This window comes from Metopolophium dirhodum, chromosome 1 (assembly GCF_019925205.1).
Source record: "Metopolophium dirhodum isolate CAU chromosome 1, ASM1992520v1, whole genome shotgun sequence".
NCBI lineage: Eukaryota > Metazoa > Arthropoda > Insecta > Hemiptera > Aphididae > Metopolophium > Metopolophium dirhodum.
In genome coordinates, this window is record NC_083560.1 from 123,027,290 (window position 1) to 123,038,526 (window position 11,237).

An 11,237-nucleotide genomic window follows, 5' to 3' on the forward strand; every position below is an offset into this window, starting at 1 on the left:
TAGATATAAAAAGATACATTTTTATGGAATTATAACTCTAAATAATTTGCAAATCTTCGTGATTTTAACGAATTTTGTCAAAATTATAACATTAAATGAACATAAAATATTATTGTACATTTACCTACGCACATTTTGTATTTTAATTTCCACTAACAACAACTTATGAGGAACCATATATTAAATTTTCAAGTATTTTGACCTATCAAAATTGTTTTTATCGATATTAATTTAAATGAACCTTACAAGAAAACTTCTTATGCCTATAAATAATAAAAGTATTTTGAAAATGTTATGGTTTATAGAAAATATTACCTAATATAAACATTGAGTGATATCATGTATCTACTTTTTTAGCGTTATACCAAAAATCAAAATCGATTCGATCGTAAACCAAAAAGTTACGTCGGTTGCACCATTAGGCCGATCACATCACGTGCGTGCCGCTGTACAATTAAACACCGTAAGCCATAGAGCGGGCGTTAAAATCGTCGCTCTTATTTTAAACTTTCACCAATATTTCATCGCGTGAGGTCCATTGTGCCGATATTTGCCGCGTGTGGTTGTTTGAAGGCAGGGCCTTGCACCCGAATCATTTATTCGGGTTTCGGGTTTCGGGTGCTGGATGTATTTGAGTGCAAACACCCGAATAAAAAATTCAAACAAACATTTGGGTTTTCAAAACCGTTATTATTCGGGTTAATATTGGTTAATATGGGTGCTGAGAAATCTGGATAAAATAGAACTTTTGATGACCCCCCCCCCCCAAAAAAAAAAAAAAACAGAAAGTGTTCATGATGTTTATGTTATTTATAATAAAATATAAATGTTTTACCCACATTCGCAACGTTTGTTTTTAACTAAACTAGGTTAATTAATGTACAGTAGTTACCTTTTTCTATGAACTATAAGAAATAAGACAATGGGAAAGTAATTATTTAACTACCTATTAGTTTTATTATAGGCATTAGAGTCCACGTAACTCATTTTTTTTTTACTATATAACATGTCTAAAATCTAAATAGGTACTGGAATTAAATAACATACTAGCATATTTTAAAAAAAAATTGTAGGTACTTATTAAAAATATTCAGAAAAATTTTATTTGATAAGCAAACAAAAAACAAAATGTTTACAAGGCTTTCTGTGGTCAAAAAATAGTTAACTTGCTAGAGCCTAATCCCATTTAAAAGTAAATACAAAAACATAATGAATAGGTATATTTTGCAAAATCAACAGTTACAACAGATTGATATTTTAATTTTGCATAATGTTACGTACCTACCTATTATATAACAGAATAAGTATTAATTATTTTGTGATGACTTAAAAATTAAAAAAAATAATCTTTATAAATATTATGAATAATATTATTATACTATAACTAAAAGGTAATATAAAAAATATATAGGTATTCACAAATTGTACGATGAAATAATAATAAAATTGAAAATTGAGTAGGTACGTATAGTGAGAGGCGCGTCGTAGACTCGTAGACCGAATGTGATACAAATTAAAAATGTACAATTTCCCCCATTCCAAGTCGATGGATATAATAAATAATAAAATATTAAAATGTTTAAAATAGATGGCCAGGCGGGGCGCTGACTGTTGAGCCATAGACAAATAAAATAAAATATAAATTATGATTTCGTGATTACCGAAAAACTGGTAAATAATAAATTTAGCCGCGTATTACGATATTCCAGTTACTAAATTAGATATTATAGGACATAGGTAATTCCGCTTTGGAAGTTCGTCGCAAATAATGAAATAACACAAGTTATTATTATAGTTATTAGTGTTTGGTATTTTGGTCACGGCTGTCAATACTTTCAGTTTTGTTGAGACCACGTCTATTTTATATTGCTATTGGCTATATTTGGATTTATTTTACTAATAAAGTAATAAAGTAATAAATTATATCATATAATGGGTATGAGAAATAATTAAATACTTAATATTTTAATCAGAATCAATTAAATTATTAAACATTTTAATGGATTTTATTTTCAAGAAATTACCTATGATTGTTTGTTAGATTGTTCCTGTTATTATTATTATTGATTATTTAACTCTACAAAATCGAACTCACCACAAAAAATACATACGAAATGATATTATGTCGCATGAAGAATGAAAAAAAAAATTATTCGGGATTTGGTTAACACGGGTGTTTTGAAAACAGAATCATTCGGGTTATACGGGTTTCGGGTGTTTGATTTTTTAAAGGTGTTTAGGTGTGTTAAGGCTTCGGGTGAAATCGGGTGCAAGGCCCTGTTTGAAGGCGATTCGAGGTGAGTTTCGAATTTCAAGACATGATTATAATACCTAATCGATATTTTATTTGTAAGAGCCGTCGATCTTTATCGTCGCCGCCGTTAACGGGTATCCGCTGCGCCGATGTTTGTAGAATATATAAATGATAAATAAATATAAATTGTTTCAAACATTAGTATAAAATACAAATTAATAGAATGATACTTTAAAGTAATCTAAACTTCACTGATACTCGCCATTGAAATAATGTAAAAATAATGTACCGCGTTATTATAAATAACCTTAAAAATAAAATAAGTAAAATTATCATATTATGATGATTGTAATACTAAATAATAATTCAGTTTACATGTTACATACAACTTTAAAATAAACTAAACTCCACTGATATTTGCCATTAATCAAAGTTTACATGTTATAATAATTCTATTACAATTTTATTTATTTTTTTTGTAGAATTAATAAATTACCCTATTATAATTATTCAGTTTACATGTTACATAATATGCGAAACACCGTGCATAACAAATGTATGCACTTGTCGGAAAATAAGTAAAATGGTTATTATCATTTTGCAATGATTATGTAGTTCTTAAAAGGCCTAAATGCTGTTAGTCCGTATGCAACAAGCCTGAAAAACAGCAGGCCGTTTGGAAAAATAGTAAGTAGTTCGCAAACGGGCTACCCCGTTGCAAAGAGCCTAGTCTTTTCGCAAAAAGATTAATTTTCCAAATGGCCTACGACATAATATACACGTTTCGTAACTATGTAATTGTTGTGTAATGTTATTTTTTTATTAGGGTTAAGGCTTCGACTACTAGGTAATTAGCCTGTGGTACTGTAGGGGAGGGTGCTGTAGATTTGTTTTACACGTGATTTGTTTTGGCAGAATTTTTAATTTGGGCACTTGTAGGTATCTGCAATGCCCGGGTGGGGGATGGTGGCACTTGTTCTCCGGACACCGTGACTTGCCCGAAGAAATAAGGCCGCCCACAGCCAAGGAATCGAACTCGGGTCGGCTGCGTCACAGCTGACGCCTTAGTCCGCTCGGCCACTCCGCCCCCTCGTAATGTTATTGAATGATAAGTAAACTGATAAAGATATGGGGAGTATAATTATATATTATCATTATTATTGTTGTTGTTATTATTATGATTATTATTATAGCTACATGTTTCTTGCGTCCCAGAAAAGGGTATATTTTACAGGAAGTAAATTTAACCGGTAACTTGCGCGACCCGTTTTGGTGAAGCAAGTCAGCTATATAATTATTATCTAAATAATCAACTGAAATCACTAAAATCGATAGTATCGCGGGTCACTTAAATCGATAAATCGGGTATTAGAAAAAATAGCTTAACAATAGGGTATTTTGGTGGCGTTAAAAAATTTATTGAGAAAATCGAAAAATTACTATTCTAATAAAGTACCATCTTGATCCAATTTGCTAAAAGATAAGATACTATAATATGTTGATACCGAAGCACTCCTTCCGGTAGACATTTTGTTTTAATAATAGCCAGGTATGTATTATAATATATTTCTACTGTTTTGCTTTCGTCGATAACAACCCGTTTCTTAAGGAAATCACACATCCACACACGGCCACACGGGTTGCAATTTGTGTACTATTGGGATAATATTATTATTTTTTATAGATAAAGTGATATTCAGAATACCTACATCATTTGCTGGGCCCGGTTCGATCGCACAGCAGGCCCTCCTACCCTTGGACTGTCAATGTTGCGGACACGCGGTACATGACGTATAATACAACAATGCCTTCGACGCTCAACTGGTGGTAGGGATCGACACCAGGGCTGCCGCTACCACCGCCGTGTTTCAAAATTCAGAGCTCATTCACCACTCGTGTGTTAACCTCGTCAGTTTTTTTTTTGCCCGTCTGCTACGACTATTTTGATTTCATTCCGTTGGTTTATTTTTACATACCGAAAACAAGATGGAGTATACCATAAGAAATATTTTAATCTTGCTTACTATCGTCGCCTCAGTGATGTGTTCAATAGAAGATACTAAGCAAACAGGTACCCTATATTATGTTTAAAATGTTTGACTATAACTGTTTTATGTATTCTTTATCTATATAATTTATAATATTTTTTATATACTTTATTATATTTTTAATACTACAAAGAGTATAATATGCTTATAATGTAATACGGTATTTGTATTTCTGTGTGTTTCAGTTCTGGATAGACTCAGTGGCCATGTATGTCCTCCATTTGGGAAAAAGGCAAAATTTGGGGTTGAGACTATGCAAACTAAGTCACTGATGTACGGATGTGCCTATATGGGAAATGAAATTTTACCAATGTTCCATTTGTGGTTGGAGCGGCCCGATCAAAAATTTGGACATGGAAATTGCGACAACACGCAGAGTACGTATAACGAATCATTATTATTACAGAACAGTTGTTTATGGTTAGGTAAGCTGCGCATGTGGTTACAGTAAATCTCTATCCCTCTAAACCAATGAGCATATATCGTACGTTATTACATATAAATATATGTATTATTTGTATATATTGAATTACTCTATAAACGGACATTAACTTTTAATGTCACTGTATGTTGTATAGATGGCAGTTTTCTGAAGTACCTACTTACTACTATTAATATATTTTAACACCCATATTATGCATTATACGCGAAATACAATAAATTATACTTCTTATATTTAATATCGATATTGCATATAATACTGTTCGTGTTTTTACATGATCGTATTTGGGGGGGGGGGGGGGCTTTTACACCGGGCCTATACAGATTTTTGGATTACCCGCCTCAATATAAAAATCAACTGTATTATTAATTATCGTTATTCTATAATCTATAGTATGTTTGTATGATAACATCATGAAATTAACTTGCGCTTTGCACACATATTCCTATAGGTGTACCTACTATATTAATATTAGGTACATAATATATATTAGAGAGTATAAATGTAGGTATTATAATTTATAACTATTGTACAAAATAACGGGTGTAAAAACTCACGCAAACGTGCTGATCAAAATAACACTAAATATTTCTTGTGCTAACAAAAAATATTCCGATCAAAAACATTTATCATACTCATGTTTATTTTGTTCTGTTATTCTCTGTGCCACTATCAGATATGGACCACTTCATGTTTGAGTGTTTGTCGAAACATGACGGGCCGACCAATAGAGACGAATCTGAAATGGGCTGGCAATATATATCACTTCTGGAACATACTGCAGGGTCAATGCAAAATAAAACCAAAACACGATCACACAGATGTGCCGTAAGTATACTATATTTACCTACGTGTTATTTTATATTGTATATTATTATAGTAGGTGAACTCATGCAACAATTTTGATTATTCATCCAGTGCCAGAGGTGAGAGGGAGACACATGTGATTAAAGATCATTCTTATATACATACGACATATCTATCATAGGTTTTTCGTTTTTACGCTGGTGGTTGGTGATATAAAAGATACTTATTATTGGCGTACTTCAGCGTTTCTCGCCCTGTGGTACACGTAGGTATGAGAGGTACGTGAAAAAAAAGCGTAATGGCGGAAATATTTAATAATGTGGCACAGGACTTTATCTAATCGGGTTACGGTAACGTTGTTCAATACATTGTCATTCATTTGTCTATTAAAAATCTATTAACCATTTTTATATTATTTTCATATATATATATATTATACACATACATTGGATATTTCATATTATGGAGCATGCAAATTAAATTAATTAATAAATATTGTTTCCAAATTTTCCATCATCGAACTTATCTCATAATATCTTATTTGTGTTGTGTGTAATTATACGATACATTGACATTTGGGGGTACGTAAAGCAGTGGTGAGTGGTAAATGAAAAAGGTTGAGAAACGCTGGTGTACTTAGATAATAATATAAAAAATGTATTATCAAGGAATAGGATATTGTAATAATTACAAAATAATAATTATTATTTTGTCTGAATACACATCTGTTAATATTTATAAAATTGAGAATATTCAATTCTGCATTCTTTGTACACCCCAATATTAGCGAATCTTTCTCTTGAAATACTTGATCATGCAAGCTTCTCAACGGTAATATTGAGTGTCATGTTTTCTTAAGTCGTTTATCCATTATATAGATACTTTAAATCTTAGCAATTAAATAAATAACTATACAAATAACACCCCATAACAGCATTATGAAAACTATCAATAAATTCAAACATTAACTCATTTAAGAATTAATGTAAATCCATTCTCAGCTATAAGTACTAATTATTGTATATTGTTTCACTGTTTTTTTTTAAAACTGTTCTAACAAACGATTGTAATAAATTGTTACTATATGTAATTGGGCCTGTGCCCGTTAAATCTAAAATAAATAAGTAAATATATAAATAAATGCTATTAAACGGTTTGACGATTCATATATTATATCTATTTTTTAATAAAAAGAATTTATAATGTTAAATATAATATTATCTAATACACAACCAACACCAATCCAACAACTATCCTCGGTAATCTTATAGTGAAATCTGCAGGCCTAAAACTTGTGTCATCGACGTTTGTAAATGGAGATTGCGGGTGGATTTCTGCAGTGTACTTATAATTAAATATTTAATAAATATTAGATATGGTTAATTAACTTTCTTGCTCTCTATCACTGTATTTTTCCGTTCTGTCCACAGTTGTACGATGTGCATGACGAAGACGATAGATCCCTTAGAATAATCCGGATGGTGATTAGCAAGCCGGTAATAGGAGAAGAATTTAATGTACGCCAGTGCAATGGCTTATCGAATCTTCTGGCAAAGGATGAACTGCCAGTCATCCCTGAGGGATATCGATATTGGCCTGATGGGTCTTTGTACATATATTTGTTAGGTAGAAAGGCCAAAATATTTTACAATGGTACAAAATACCCAGAATTTCCAGTTACTAGTCATCCATCAACAACGACCAGTCAGCCATCAACAACAACTACCACCCAAAGTCCTACTACAACTACAACAAGTGCAACCACAGAAAAATATCGTCATCCTTCTTGGTTTTTCTTCCCTGATTATTATTTGCATTATGTTTAATATTATTTTATTATTATAAATCTTAATTTAATTTAATTTAATAAATCTATTATAGTTTTATGATATATATATATTCCCTCTGTACTTAATATCATTATAATATGCATATTATTCAACTTAAAAATAAAAACATTTTCTTACACATTTAAATAAAATATAACAAACAATTAATTGTCAGCGGCATTTGTATTGGATATTTATTTTTTATTGAATGGTGCATAGATAAGAGCTCTTTTCATATATTTTTTAACATCATCAGTAACATTATTATTATTAAACTGGTTCAACATTTTTATAGAACTCAAAATAAAATATAAAAAGGTAGGTAAGTATCATTGAATAAGAAAAATCATTCTGAGCGGTGACGGTTCAACAGTGTGAATAATTTATAAAATATTTATATTGTTATTACTTATTATAAATATGGTATCTGGAAAGTTGAATTAATATTATAAAATTACATCAAAATAACTAAAGTCGTTATTCTTGGTTATTTAACATGAAATTTCTTCAAAATTTGAACATAAAGTAACTATAAAAAAACTGTGTTTTTATATTTTTGAGGTTTATTGGTTATAGATTTTATAAGTTGAATAATTTATAAATTTTTAACTGCAAAATCATTTTAAAATTTAAAATTTGATAAATGTTGTCAAATATTGAATTTTAAATGCTTATAAAAATACATGTGCATATGTTATTTTAATATTTTTCAACTGCTATTCAAGCATTATATCAAGAGCCTTGTTTTAACGACTGCAAAAGTCAAAATGTTTTAAAAATGTTATCAAGTATGGTAATTGGTAAAATTAAAATAAGTTGTAATTTGAATATGTATCTACAGTTATTTGTTTTTGAGTTACAAAAAAATAAATAATAAATATTTTAATATTTTATGATGAAGAAACAAAAGTTATTCAGCATTTTGAGGGTGAAGTTTATTTCTTTTAGCTTCATATACTAATCCTGCCTCTGAGAACGACCTCTCAGAATAAACACTGGATGCTGGCGCTGATAAATATTTTTGTAATAGTAATTTATTTTCCACCAACTTAATGAATCTTCATCAATCGAAACACATTTCATATTACATTATTTTTTTTAAATTCGACAACTAGATCCTTATTGAAATTATGGTAGTCATCCAAATCTGTATAGTTAAGAGACATAGGTTCTTCAGTTTGGTCGATATTTGATGTTGTTGCAATTTCTTTATAAAAATCCCATAATGACTCTCTATTTCCAGCATTCAAATTTTCTACTGCAGTTATATCAGTACTAGTAGGTTCATGTTCGATATTTAAATTAAGATTGTTGAATTTGGATATTATTTTTCTCATTATTTGTTTATTTTCTGGTTTAAAAAATAACAATTTAAACCTTGGATCCAAAAATGTGGCTATAATAAGGTTGTCATCTTTGATTACTTTTTCAAAACGCTTTGAAAGACGAGTGAGCATAATATCCTTAGTAGTTCCAACTCCAAAATGAGATGGGTTAGGTCGATTCAAAAAAGTATCTAATATCATAATTGTAGGTATAACTTCACTAATAATAGATTTATTTTAACTTATACGTTTGATGAGCTCCTCAAAAGCATTAGTAAATGTATTAATGATTCCATTAATAACCAATCATTGGGGTTAAAATTCGGTAGAGTTGATTCAACATCACTTATATATACTATAATGGCAGTTTTTAATTGTAACAATCGTTCCAACATATAAAAACTGGAATTCCACCTGAAAAAATAACTAATATTAATTTTATTTGTATTTTTAAATTTTTACTTAATGAAGATAGTTGGTGTCACTTATTTATATTAATAGGGGAGACATATTTGTTAAAAATAAACGAGCCGTGCGCTTTAAATACAAATTAGGTAGACCAAATTATAAAAAATAGAATATACAATTTTAACTTGTATTTAATATTTATACCAACCTAGTGCAAATGTCCTGAATAAGTTTCTTAGGGTGAGTGCCAAGTTCAATTTGAATAGACTTAAGTTTATCAGGGGCAGATGATGAATGGTGAAAATGAGTAGACACTTTTCTGGCACGAATCATTTAGTCTTGAACAGATCTTTGACTCTTTATCGATTCAGTTACAAGTAGGTTAATAGTGTGTAGAAAGCAACCAGAACTGCATAATGAAGCATCATCGAAACCTTTTTTCATATTTGCTCCATTATCTCTAAAAAAAAATACATTATAAGTACTTTAGTTAAAAAATATATGGAATTTCTTCTTTCTAGGATAACACCTAGAATAGGTACCAAAATATGTCGTATTTAACTTACAGTTTTCTAATTTTTTATATTAATCAGTTAATATATTAATTTAATAAGTTAAAAAATAAGTTAATTTGTCCACTGTCCTGCAGCTTTGTGTTATTATACTTAGATAATTAGAAGGTATATTTTGTACAAATATATTTATTAAAAATACAAATCTTTGGCCTGGACAACGACAGGCGGGACAGCTAGTTATACATAATCGCTTAATATTAGGTAGCTGTTTCCCACTTGGCACTCACCGTACTAATAAATGAATCTTTTTTTCTAAATCCCATTCCTGCAATAGTCTTTCTAATGTATCTTTAATGGCGAGGCCTGTATGTCTTCCAGGGAAATGTCTAACATTTAAGACACAATGATGTTGTATCATATCATTAGAAATCTAATGACATGTAGAACTTAAAAAACTTTCATTGTTGTGGCTGCATGTCCAAATATCTGATGTAAGCGATACAGTATGAACCTGCTTCAGCATATCCATAATTTTTAATTTAAGTTCAACATACATTTCTGGAATAATATTATCAGTAAAATATTTGCGACCAGGTACCTAAAAAAAGAAATTTACATTTATTTATTATTTAATATAATAAAAATAGAAACAAGCTTACTTTATATTGTGGTTTAACAATTTCATTGAGTTTTTTAAACCCTGTCCTTTCAACTAAATTATACGGTTCATTGTCAACACAAATCATTTCACCAATTGCTTTATGAATAACTTTGGATTTTTTATCATTTATATCCCAACATTCTGTTTTGGTCAGTGGTTCCTAAATAGATAGTTGATGACTTTTAGTCTTAATATCACATGTAGCAGATTTAAGATTTAAATGCTTTTGGCCTTTTTTTGATTCATTAGAATAATAGATACAAAATATTAATATATTACTTTTTAATCTTCATAATACCTAACCATTAACCAACTATAATTTTATAATTATAATAATTTCTTAACTTACTTCAGATTTTAACATTTCTTTGTACAATGGTTTATGTTTTGATTCTAAGTGTTTCCTCATAGAGGAAGTAGTCATATTTTTCCCCAATCCTTTGAATACCTTTTGCTTGCATTGTTTACAAATAACTCTACTCAGGTCACATGTAGACTCTTCAAAATATTCCCAAATTAAACTTAATTTTTTTATTTTTAATAATGGCTCTATTAAAATATAAAATAAATAAATAATAATAATCAGGATTAAATTTAAATTGACCAGTAGGTAGCTCTGGTACCAATTATTTTTATTAAGGTACACCAGAATGTTCCAAATACTACCAAATATTCATAATACAGTTGAGATTTTGAATCTTGGTTTTATTTTAATTGTTAATTTACTTTTATCAAGTGTGTTTCATAAAATGATGGACTACTTATCTAATATAATATGTGTAAAAAACAATTCATTTTATTACCTAGTTATTGTAAATGGCTAAACTGTGGTTATACTTAATACTTAATATTTAATAGTTAATACTTTAATAAGTATTTAGTTAGCCTATAACATAATATAATATTATGTTATATGGTTCCTATTTAAGTATTTATAATTGTTTTATT

The 11,237-nt window shown here is 29.4% G+C and overlaps 1 pseudogene; it reads left to right on the plus strand.

Moving 5' to 3' along the window:
- Positions 1-4,051: 4,051 nt before the first annotated feature.
- On the plus strand, positions 4,052-7,377 carry LOC132953608 (uncharacterized; annotated as a pseudogene).
- The last annotated feature ends 3,860 nt before the right edge of the window (positions 7,378-11,237 follow it).